This window comes from Podarcis vaucheri (genome assembly GCF_965113315.1).
Source record: "Podarcis vaucheri genome assembly, chromosome: 13".
NCBI lineage: Eukaryota > Metazoa > Chordata > Lepidosauria > Squamata > Lacertidae > Podarcis > Podarcis vaucheri.
In genome coordinates, this window is record NC_138751.1 from 15,002,122 (window position 1) to 15,014,029 (window position 11,908).

General features: G+C 43.9%; 1 pseudogene across 1 annotated transcript; it reads right to left on the bottom strand.

The window, feature by feature from the left end:
- Nucleotides 1-314: 314 nt before the first annotated feature.
- Nucleotides 315-5,035, bottom strand: LOC309517164 (ribonuclease pseudogene; annotated as a pseudogene). The gene is made up of 3 exons (XR_014224598.1): nucleotides 4,974-5,035; nucleotides 4,810-4,870; nucleotides 315-1,807 (listed from the first exon to the last, which is right to left on the bottom strand). The product of XR_014224598.1 is annotated as a ribonuclease pseudogene (transcript).
- Between the last annotated feature and the right edge of the window lie 6,873 nt (nucleotides 5,036-11,908).

Below are 11,908 nucleotides of genomic sequence, written 5' to 3' on the forward strand. Positions count from 1 at the left end.
CCCCTTACCACAAACACATTTAAAAGGACATAGAATGTTAATCCGCCTAAAGCCTGGTTATAGAAAAATGTTTAAATTAAGATTTCCTAAACTAGTATGCCTAAATCCAAGAGGGAGCAGGAGTGTTTAAGAACATTGAAAGATGGGAAGAAGGTCGAGAGTTCTCCAGCACAGAAAAAGTGGATTTGATGATAGCAGATTTCTGTGACTGGAAACCTGACTGATGCCTGTCCTGAATGTCATCAACTAAGAAAAACTAGATCTGGGTGAAAATATATGCCACAAAATGAATGATTAAGAAACAAACTTGAGCCTTTAATTTGTTCATATGCAATGTTTTATTCACTTCTAATTTAAAGATAATGAATAAAAAAGGTTTGTAAGGTTTTTAATGTGTATTTATATAGTCCTTACTTTTCTTTTTACATGTGCAGCCAATATATGTGTAGCATATATATATTGTGAGCAGTGGCTCACAATAATCACAACAGCGTTGAAAATAAAACATCACAATCATTATAACACCAAACACAAAAGCACAGAAATAAAGCAAACAGCAGCAAGAAATTCTTCAAAGCGATACAATTCAATAATGTCATGCTAACTCGTAGCGCTGCCAGGATACTTCCCAATCACATGTGCTGAATACAGTATATTCCAGCACATTGTCACTTATTTCTGTAAAATGATATTACAGTGGTACCTCGGTTTTCGAACGTCATCTGTTCCGGAAGACGGTTTGAGTTCTGAAACGTTCGAAAACCAAAAACTCAATAGCTGACAGCTAGGCCACAGGATCTTGCATTCAGTGGAAGCTGTCTTCGGAAGGCATATCCGAAAACTGAAGCATTTCGAAAATCGAAATGTTCATCAACAGAGACGTTCAAAAACCGAGGTACCACTGTGTAAACTTGTTGGATCAGATTCAGTCTCATTCATATTTAGGGTAGTCTCCTTACTGTTTGGAATACCAGTGATGACTCAGTGAAGCCCTATTGATTTCAGTGGGCCTAATCTGCATATGATTCAATCTTGATCCCATGGTGGTGGCCATGATTAACAATGACAATATTAGCGTTGAAACAGTGTCATCCGTATACACAGCGCTTTGCAGAGCAACAAACATTAAAGGCGACTCCTTGCCCCAGTGAGCTTACAATCTATTTGAGAATAGGGGAGGTGGGAAATAAAGAGGGAAGGAAAAGTCGAGGCAAGGTAAGGTATCAAAGGATTAATGTGAGCACAGCTATTTCATGTACTTGGGCTTTGTTTTGACTGGGATACTGGGATGCAGAATTTGATGAATACACAGGGAAGAGAGATTCCTTCAGGTCAACCAATGGTGCTTCAAAGAGAGGTCACAATCTGGCTTTCATCATAGTGCACCGGCCAGCCGCCTTCGCAGCCAATGACGATGTACCTGGGTGAAATGTTCTCCTTGTATTCGCACGGTGGGCGAGTGGAGCCCCCCCCGGAGCGTGCAAGTGGTGACTCTGAAGTGCTGCCGGCTCTTCCGCAGCTCCCCCGAGGGAAGCCCTCCTTCGGCACACACGGCCCGGATCTGCCGCTTGGAGCCGTGGATGAAAGTGTTCACCTCCTTGCACTCAGGTTTGGTCAGGCCACGGCTGCCCATGAGGGTGTTGCAGTATCGGCCGTGGAAGCGGCTCCTGGGCTCGTCTCGGTGCTGGTTCAGGAACTTCTCATAGCGGGGGTTGTTGCCGCAGGATGACTCAGGGAGTAGATCAACCAGCAGGACTGCAAGGAATAGGCAACAGGCGTCTTCGGACAGCCTCATTCTTCCTAGCACCTAGGATTGTAATATAAATTATAATGTATAATATAATACATAATACATATTATAATGCATAAAATAAGTTATGGCAGCAGATAAAGAAACAACAAAACAACAACAACACCACAAACTGGCTTATAAGCAGAAAACCAAATTTACTAGAATAATAGCTAGAATAGAGATAGACTTATAACCATTCAAAAAACAAACATACTAAGGTGCCATGTGCAAGACAAAGCCTGGAGATAATGTAAACATGGAGTGGATAAGTGTACAACTCTATCTTAACAAATTACATGTACACTAAACGTTATACGGACTGGATAAATGAACCATTCAACAAGTAGCGTAAGTCCAATCACAGAACGGCAACCCCATACTGCCACAACGGCAAGGGTAGCACTCTGGAGAATATGAAAAAGTTTTTCAAAGCTGTTTTTCAAAGATTGAGCTGGATGAGATGTTCTTCAATGGGTCTTGAGTTGGAAACACAAAGCCGGGTACATGGATCAATCACGGGAAGGCAAATCAAAGCCACCACCCTGGTGAGAATAACGCAAGTGGGCAAAAAGAGACCTGTTCTCCGGATTTATTACAGGTTTCGCTACACGCTTCATCAGTCCAAAAAGCTGCATGATACAAAATAGCACTCCAATTACAATGTGTGGTAAACCATAAAAATTAGAAAAGATCAGTCTTATACTATACCTTACCCAATCATACAAAATGGTTTGCTCAAGATAAAGAAAGTATTCACAGGCACAACTAGTGTTCAGACTCATAACAAGCAGTTAAATACAATACAGGAGTATAGAATCAATCATCACATGATTACATGGTTAAAGCTGCAGCACCACTTTTCTGTTACAACCAAACAACAGTACACTCATAGATAGCATTCTAGATCGAATTCAGTATTCAAACCCTTTGCATATAAGGTTCCTAATTGAAATATTAATTTATACTCTTTCTGTAACAAGGCTCTTCGTATATCTACAGTTCTAAAAGGTTGTTTTTTAAAGGTCCACAAGATTAAAAAAAACTCAGATTATTCTCTGTATGGGCTGCTTGCTGGAAATGCTGGACTAATGGGCGTCTAAACATATGTTATGTATTTTGGACCTATGCTCAGAGATTCTGGTCCTAATTGCACGAGTGGTACTGCCTACATATAACAGCCCACAAGCACAGCGGATACAGTATACACAGTTTTTAGTAGAACAATTTGTGTGTCCTTATTTTTGCCACGAGAGGGCAGTGCAGTGACAGAATTGCTAACTTGGCATTTGCACAGTGAACACAACCTCTCCCTCTGTGCCCAGAACAGATGTGATGTGCAAATTCTAATAACCATTCATATAAATCGGACATAGACATGGAGAAGAGAGGGGTACTGCTTTGATAGCTGCACACGTCATTCCCCTTCCCCCTGCAGTAAGGCTATAGGTGATTCAGAGGAGGATGGGCATGTGATGCAGGAGGAAGGAGTCTGGTGCTCCAATGGCAGCCCTGAGTTTCAGATATGAATAGGGGTCTCACACCATGGGCTCTTCCAGATGAGCTGTTTATTGAGAATCCATCCTGATTTGCTGGCACAATGCTTAGACCAAGACTGTGGCCACGTTCCCGATCACTGCATTCACTGTATTACCAGTGTCATGTTTTTATTGTGTTTTCACAGGACGTTACCCAAAATGCATTGTGTATCCTGCACTTTGTTATAAATTGAGGTGTTGTTTCTCAACCCAGCTTCATGCCAAAAGGAGTCCTTAAGTCACTCCTAATTTTTCTCTAGCAAAAATGTGAACATGTTTGCCAAGGGAATCACATCCCTCACCCCCATCAATAATAAAAAAGGTAAAGGTAAAGGAGCCCTGGACGGTTAAGGTGACTATGGGGTTGCTCATCTCGCTTTAGGCCGACGGAGCTGGCGTTTGCCCACAGCCTGCCTTCCGGGTCATGTGGCCAGCAGGACTAAACCCTTTCTGGCACAACGGGACACCATGACAGTAACCAGAGCTCATGGAAACGCCGTTTACCTTCCCGCCGCAGTGGTACCTATTTATCTACTTGCAATGGCATGCTTTCGAACTGCTAGGTTGGCAGGAGCTGGGACAGAGCAAAGGGAGCTCACATCGCATGGATTTGAAATGCCGACCTTCCAACCAGCAAGCCCAAGAGGTCCCGTGGTTTAGAGCATAGCGCCACCCACTCCCTACCCCCATCAATACCCCCTGGTTAGTACAGAAACAGAAATGAACAGCCTATGTGAACATCAAGGAGAAGGTGGCAGAACTGTGAAATGTAGTAGTGAAAAAAATAACGTCACTGTTCTGTAAGGTGGTAATGGGAACACTATGCCTGAACTTTATTGAGCATTTGTTCTGATTTATTTGGAGGGGGTTATATGGGAAAGAGCATTCCTCCTGAATCCACCCTAATTCACAACTTCCCATAAAGTCCATTATTGTGTTTGAAGTAGATTTGCAGCACCATGGCTGCAGTGTGCCTTGTATGAATTTAATTGTGCTGACATTCTGGAGGCAACCATTAATTATGTTTTGCATATCACCGCATAAGGATCGCTAATTGGACCGGGCAGGATGACAGGCTGGTGAGTGGAAATGGATTGATCTGCTCTTTCAACATTTGAACAAAAGCCCAAATCTGCATATGAAGTGTTTTTAGGCATGGGCTTAAACAGTTCACGTGCAAGTATTTCTTACAGGCACAGCTGCAGCAGCTGGCTGAAAAATTGGCAGCCCTACCGCCATCCTGGTTGCTCCATACCTGACCCACACCCGTTTCTGTAGGTTAGGAATGTGAATTTGAAGTCCATTGCAGGAAAACTAGAAAACAGTGGGATCAGCTTTGGTCTGCTTGCTACACGGTGTATTTACCGGTAAATCAAATCACATGGTATTCCTGGTGCTCTGATGAAAATAGGCAGAGGGGTTAAAAGTTAGTGCTGTTCCTGGAATCCTTATGGCAGTCTCACCCTCCATTTTCTCTTTCACCAGTTAGGAAAGAAAACAGCAGCAACTGGGTGTGGCAGGAGACAGGAATCCAAGAACTGGTCCACACAACAATGGAAGAAAGATGCAAATCAGGTTCCTTTAGATAATGAGGAAAAGACAAAACAGCAGAGGGAAGGAGAGAAAGGAATGCAAAAAGAACTCACTTTTTCCAGGGGGACCGTATTGGATTCAGCTCCACACAGATCAAGTGGCTGATTTACCACTCTGTTGTGCTTTTGAGCCAATGAAAAGTTTGCCAAAAGTTTCATAACTTTTTCCTAGGAAGAAATCCATGGATTGTGCCAGACTGGGTTTTATATAAACCATGCCTCTCCCTTCTGGCTATCATATTGCTTCTCTCTCTCTCTCTCTCTCTCTCTCTCACACACACACACACACACACACACACACACACTGTTACATAACAAACCCGTTTTTACTCTGTTTCAACTAAGGAAGGAAGAATCTGTGAATTTTTGTTCTTTCAGTTCTCATTCTCTCCTTCTTTAATATCGTTCCCCACATTTCTTAGCCTTTTTCATCTCATGAAAATTCATCAGCATTTCAATGTAGATTTATTTTAATCAATAATTTTTTGACGGGAGCCAGAGTGCATGGAAACACCATTTACCTTCCCACCAGAGTGGTACCTATTTATCTACTTGCACTTTGATGTGCTTTCGAACTGCTAGGCTGGCAGGAGCTGGGGCAAAACAACGGGAACTCACCCCGTTGCAGGGATTCGAACTGCAGACCTTCCGATTGGCAAGCCCAAGAGGCTCAGTGGTTTAGAGCACAGCGCCACCCACTGTTTATAGTGCTATAAACAAAGTTTATAGTGTTGCCCACACGACACACACATAAACAGGCTTCCATTCTTGTGAGGGAAGAGAAGCTTGTGGAGTCCATAAGTCACTGGACTCCCATAAGCATAGCCAATTATTATTATTATTATTATTATTATTATTATTATTATTATTATTTATTATTATTATTATTTATACCCCGCCCATCTGGCTGGGCTTCCCTAACCACTCTGGGCGGCTTCATCAAACATGAAAAGCTTCCCTAAACAGGGCTGCCTTCAGATGTCTTCTAAAAGTCTGGTAGTTGTTGTTTTCTTTGACATCTGGTGGGAGGGTGTTCTGCAGGGTGGGTGCCACTACTGAGAAGGCCCTCTGCCTGGTTCCCTGTAACTTGGCTTCTCGCAGTGAGGGAACTGCCAGAAGGCCCTTAGCACCGGACCTCAGTGTCTGGGTAGAACGATGGGGGTAAAGACGCTCCTTCAGATATATGGTCAGGGATGCGGCCAGCAAATTGTTACTGCCAATTACATTGTGCATGTTAAATGCATTTATTGCTTAGATCAGACAGGCTTTATTCCCAAATGGAATATTGCTGACTTGATCCAAAGGGCATTCAGTACGATATACTGTGACTTCAGAAAAATGTGGTATCTCTAGACACAGACCAAACTTTTAATGGTGTGTTGTGGGCATTTTTAAAAATGTTGTTTAAATACATGGCATTTGGAAAATGATTTTTGCACTATACATGAGGTTGTTGGCAATAATAGTGATGAACGGGTTGTCTTCTCTGAGGCTACACCTTAAGAGAGGAATGAAGGAGGGCTCTCCCTTGTTGCATTTGCAATGGACACTGAAACTTTGTAGAATAAAATTAGACCCAATTTTAATATCAAAGGGGTCTGCATTTTGGGGGTGGAACATTCCATCAATTTATTTGCCAAGAACATCCTTTTAATATTTTCGAATCCTGAGCAAGCAGTGTCTCTGTTTTGTGAAACAGTTGCCTGCCTTGAAATAACTTGCTCTGAAACTATTATGTGCTTCAGTCTTGCCACAGGAGAACAAAAACATATCTTTGCTTATACAGGGTTTTGTTCTGAAGAATCCTGGGAATTATAGTTTATTAAGAGTGCTGGGAATTATAGCTTTGTGTAGGGTAAACTACAGCTCCCAGAATTATTCGCTTTAAATCATGTGCTTTAAATCTATGGTATGTACACAGCTCTTTGTCTTCTGAAATATGCTCCCTCCATTTTTAAAGGCCTCCCTGAATTTCCTGCAAGTCAGAAAAGGGGAAGCACACAATACTTTACACGTCACCTAAAGCATGCTTATCTATTTCTCTCTGCCAAATGCTGGTGACTTTATAATATACTGTGCTGCAAAGAACAAGGATGTCTCTATTAAGGGTACTCGTCTCATTACTTTCTCTGAGTGGCCACTTGTGGCTGTAGAGGGCTAATATTGCTCACCTGTAGTATTCACAGAAGACCTCTTGCCTCACAAAACCATAAGTGTCCTCCTGAGATTTCTCATGTGCAAAAATAGTCATCTGGGAGTGAGATCCTGCAAGGGCTACCCAGGCCTTGGGCAGCTTCGTCCCTGTTTTATTCACCACCCTATCCAATTCCAAACCTACTTTCCAGTTGTTGTTCTTCACCTCCTTGGCCATTGAATTTGCGACATCCATATCCAAATTCTCAATGGAACTGCTGACACCCTGATGATATGTATGAAGTACTTGCCAGTGAAGAGGAATTAAAGAACCTTTTAATGAGGGTGAAAGAGGAGAGCGCAAAATATGGTCTGAAGCTCAACATCAAAAAAACGAAGATCATGGCCACTGGGCCCATCACCTCCTGGCAAATAGATGGGGAAGAAATGGAGGCAGTGAGAGATTTTACTTTCTTGGGCTCCATGATCAGTGCAGATGGTGACAGCAGTCACGAAATTAAAAGACGCCTGCTCCTTGGGAGAAAGGCGATGGCAAGCCTAGACAACATCTTAAAAAGCAGAGACATCACCTTGCCAACAAAGGTCCGTATAGTAAAAGCCATGGTTTTCCCAGTAGTGATGTATGGAAGTGAGAGCTGGACCATAAAGAAGGCTGATCGCCGAAGAATTGATGCTTTTGAATTATGGTGCTGGAGGAGACTCTTGAGAGTCCCATGGACTGCAAGAAGATCAAACCTCTCCATTCTGAAGGAAATCAGCCCTGAGTGCTCACTGGAAGGACAGATCGTGAAGCTGAGGCTCCAATACTTTGGCCACCTCATGAGAAGAGAGGACTCCCTGGAAAAGACTCTGATGTTGGGAAAGATGGAGGGCACAAGGAGAAGGGGACGACAGAGAATGAGATGGTTGGATGGTGTTCTTGAAGCTACTAGCATGAGTTTGATCAAACTGCGGGAGGCAGTGGAGGACAGAAGTGCCTGGCGTGCTCTGGTCCATGGGGTCACGAAGAGTCGGACACGACTAAACGACTAAACAACAACAACAACTTGCCAGTCCATGCCAGCTAAAAGGAGTTTCTGCAGCTGACCCTTCCTCAAGGGATTCTGGCAGAGTTTGCACGTCCCGTCTGGGTGGTGCCATTGGCTGGTGTCCACCACAAATGCTCCTTTTCTATTCAGGGTACTAATGTCAACTACCTAGCCAATGAACTACCATAATGGCCAGGCACAAAAGTGTCCTGCTTCTTGCAGATAGAGCTGTGGAACCAATGGCATTGGCTTAGATGTTGTTGGAGGAAGTTGGAAGAGAAATGGGAGGAAGGCTGCTAGGAAGAGGCGCTGTTTGGACATGATTGATCTGATGGGATCCTTCATTCCAGAGGGGCTGTCAGCTTGTAAATTACCCCGGGAAACAAAACAGAGAGGGCTTGTTTGTACCATCTAGGCATGTAGGTGTCATTAGGACTGTAAAGTGAGGTATAAATTCACTCAGAATGAATCAGCAGCAGCAACCTTACCTGCTTCCTCCTTTCCAAGCCTTTTCTATTTCTTCTCAGTGGCTCTCATCCATGAAATATTGCTAATTGGACATGGTAGGATCAGAGGATGCTGAGTGGAAATGGACTTACCTGCTCTTTCAGCTTTTAAACAAAACCCAAAATCTGCACATGGAGTGTTTTATGGTCTGGGGAGAAACAGTTCACATGCAAATATCTATAGAACAAGCATCTTTTGCAGGCATCACTATAACACCTGGCTGAAAAGTCGACAGCCCTACATCCAACCTGGTTGCTCCCACACCCATTTCGGCAGCCATGTAAAGTCAAAGGACCTTGATAGATTTGTCTTTAAATGAGTACAGAATTGAACTTCTGTCGCATTTCTAGTCAACTGAAGTTTGCATGGGCAACTTGAAAGCATGCACTCCACCAGAAAAAAATGCCTTGCCTCCCTGGAGTCATTTTTTTTCCTTAAATCCTAGCCAGTAGAAGAGCACTGTGTCACCCAAAAGCTTGTATACCATGCTGTGGTTTTTTTTATAGCTCGTCATTTATGTTTGGCAACCGATTAAGAGCTGGAGAAGCCTCCTGGTCTGCTGCCTGCTACATTTAGAACTGATACATTTAGAAGTGCCACATAAAGTTCATTTCACATTTGCAAGGTTTGGGTGCTTTTAATGTGGATGCACCTATGTATTTTCTGGAACTCTACATCATTGATCATAGGCAGGTCTACTTTATATTGGTATGTGTAAGAAAATGCCAAAATTGATTGACCACTTAATAACCCACCGTTCCACAGCAGCTTTAAGTATAAAATAGTATATTATTTTATGTAAACTGTTCAGAGCTCTCTCTCTCTCTCTCTCTCTCTCTCTCTCTCTCTCTCTCTCTGTAGGCTGTCTGTGAATTTTATTTATTTATTTCATAAAATTTACACGCCACTTGATTGTAGAAAAAACCTCAAAGCAGTTTTCAAAAAAGTTTCTTTTTTGTTAGATAAAATAAATAAATAAATGTAATCCTAGAAAGGTGGGCCATAAAAGCTCAAATATACATATACAACAAATAAGGCCACCCCATCTCTGTCCTTGTTTGTGAAATTCCCCTGGTGAAACATTACAGGATGAGGCCCCCTCTCCTGTGCTGTGGTAACAGGTCTTTGAGGTTATTATCCCCTCTACATGTGTGTCTCAATCTGTTAGTCAGTTGGTGGTTTGGAAGCACATACAGAAGACAGTTACAAAACACGATTGCAGGACCAAGGAGATCATGGCCATTTGCTCAACAGGAAAGATCGGGAAACTGGAAGCGGTTCGGACAAGTTGGTGCATCTCCTTTTTTGGAAGCTTGTTCCAACAAGAGTCTTGATCTGTTGAAGAAACCCAGACTGTCTTCACCCACCCCATTCAACAGCATTATATTATATTATACCATATTGGCCCGAGTATAAGCTGCACCTGAATAAAAGTCGCAACTTTAAAATTGGAGGAGGGAGAGAAAAAAAGAGAAAAAAATATGCAAATATAAGCCGCTGCTCCTGGCTGCATACTGGGGTGGGGGCTGGGATCCGCATTGCTGACAGCATAGTCCCCTTCCTCGCTCTCCCCCTTCCGGCCTTGGGGGAGAGGATGGGGGACTACGCATGGGGCGGGCGTCACTTTGCCGCTCTCCTAGCACTGTTTGCCCCACGCTCCTGGCTGCATACCGTAAGGTCGCGAATATAAGCCACACTTGAACTTTTTGTGGTCAGAATTTGGGGGGGATAGTGAGGCTTATATTCAGGCCAATACGTTATTAGCTTCCCCTGCTCCGTGTGGTATTGGGCCCAAAGAAAGTCAATTTGTACTTCTGCCAAATGCCAAGTGCTACAAGCACCACCTCTGGCAGTAGCTGCTCCAGTTTTAAACTTTGTGACTGGAAGAAATTCAGCTGTGGAACATTTTGTGGGGATGAAATGAGGAGAAAAGCATGGCCAGTCTAACTTCTGAATTTTGGCTTCCCACATCCTAGTCTGAAACTCTAACCAATTCACCACATCAGCCCTCTCTTTGTCTTTCTTTTAAAAGAAGCAGCAACTGTGTGCAGGTAGAATTAGATCAGGGGCACAGTAAGGGGAGATTAACATCAGGGATGGCAGCCTGAGGTGGTTGCCTCAGGTGGCAGGATCCCAGTGGAGTCTAGGAGCAGCAAATCCTGCCACTGCACCTGCCAGTTACCGAGGCTGCTACACTGCCACAGCAGCTGCCATGGCAACCTACAAAGATGGCACTGAGGTTGCTTTCTGCCTCCCTCCCTCAGCTAATGTTGCCATGCACAACAGCAAGGCAGCCTCCAACACTCCTCTCTCATCTTCTCCCCCACCCACAGAATGCTACCTTGCACAGTTGGATGTGGGTGGCGCTGTGGTCTAAACCAGTAAGCCTCTTGGGCTTGCTGATTGGAAGGTTGGCAGTTCGAATCTGTGTGACGGGGTGAGCTCCCGTTGCTCTGTCCCAGCTTCTGCCAACCTAGCAGTTTGAAAGCACGCCAGTGCAAGTAGATAAATAGGTACTACTGTGGCAGGAAGGTAAACGGTGTTTCTGTGCACTCTGGCACTTGCCACAGTTCTCCATGCACCAGTAGCAGTTTAGTCATGCTGGTCACATGACCTGGGAAGCTGTCTGTGGACAAGCACCGGCTCCCTTGGCCTGAAAGCGAGATGAGCGCCACAACCCCATAGTCGCCTTTGACTGGACCTATCAGTCCAGGGGTCCTTTACCTTTTACCTTTTTTACCTTGCACAGCAAGGCAACACCCAACCTTTATCTCATTTCTTTTTCATGTTTACACATATGCTTGCAGACCCTTGAAATGTCCCTATTTTCAGATTTGACCCCCAGAATGTCCCAATTTTCTTTGGGATGTCTCTATTTTCATCAGAGAATATGGAGTTATATGACCCCTGAGCCAAGGAGATAAGTAACTATACAACCTTAAAAAAAAGAAAAAAAGGTAAAGGACCCCTGGATGGTTAAGCCCAATCAAAGGCAGCTATGGGGTTGCAGTGCTCATCTCACTTTCAGGCCAAGGGAGCCGGCGTTTGTCCACATACAGCTTTACAGGTCATGTGGCCAGCTAGGCTTCAAACTGCTATGTTGGCAGGAGCTGGGACAGAGCAGGGATTCAAACCGCCAACCCTCTGATCGGCAAGCTCAAGAGGCTCAGTGGTTTAGACCACAGCACCACCCGTGTGCCAACATAGCAGTTTGAAAGCACACCAGTGCAAGTAGATAAATATGTACCAATGCAGTGGGAAGGTAAATGGCATTTTTATGTGCTCTGGTTTCTGTCATGG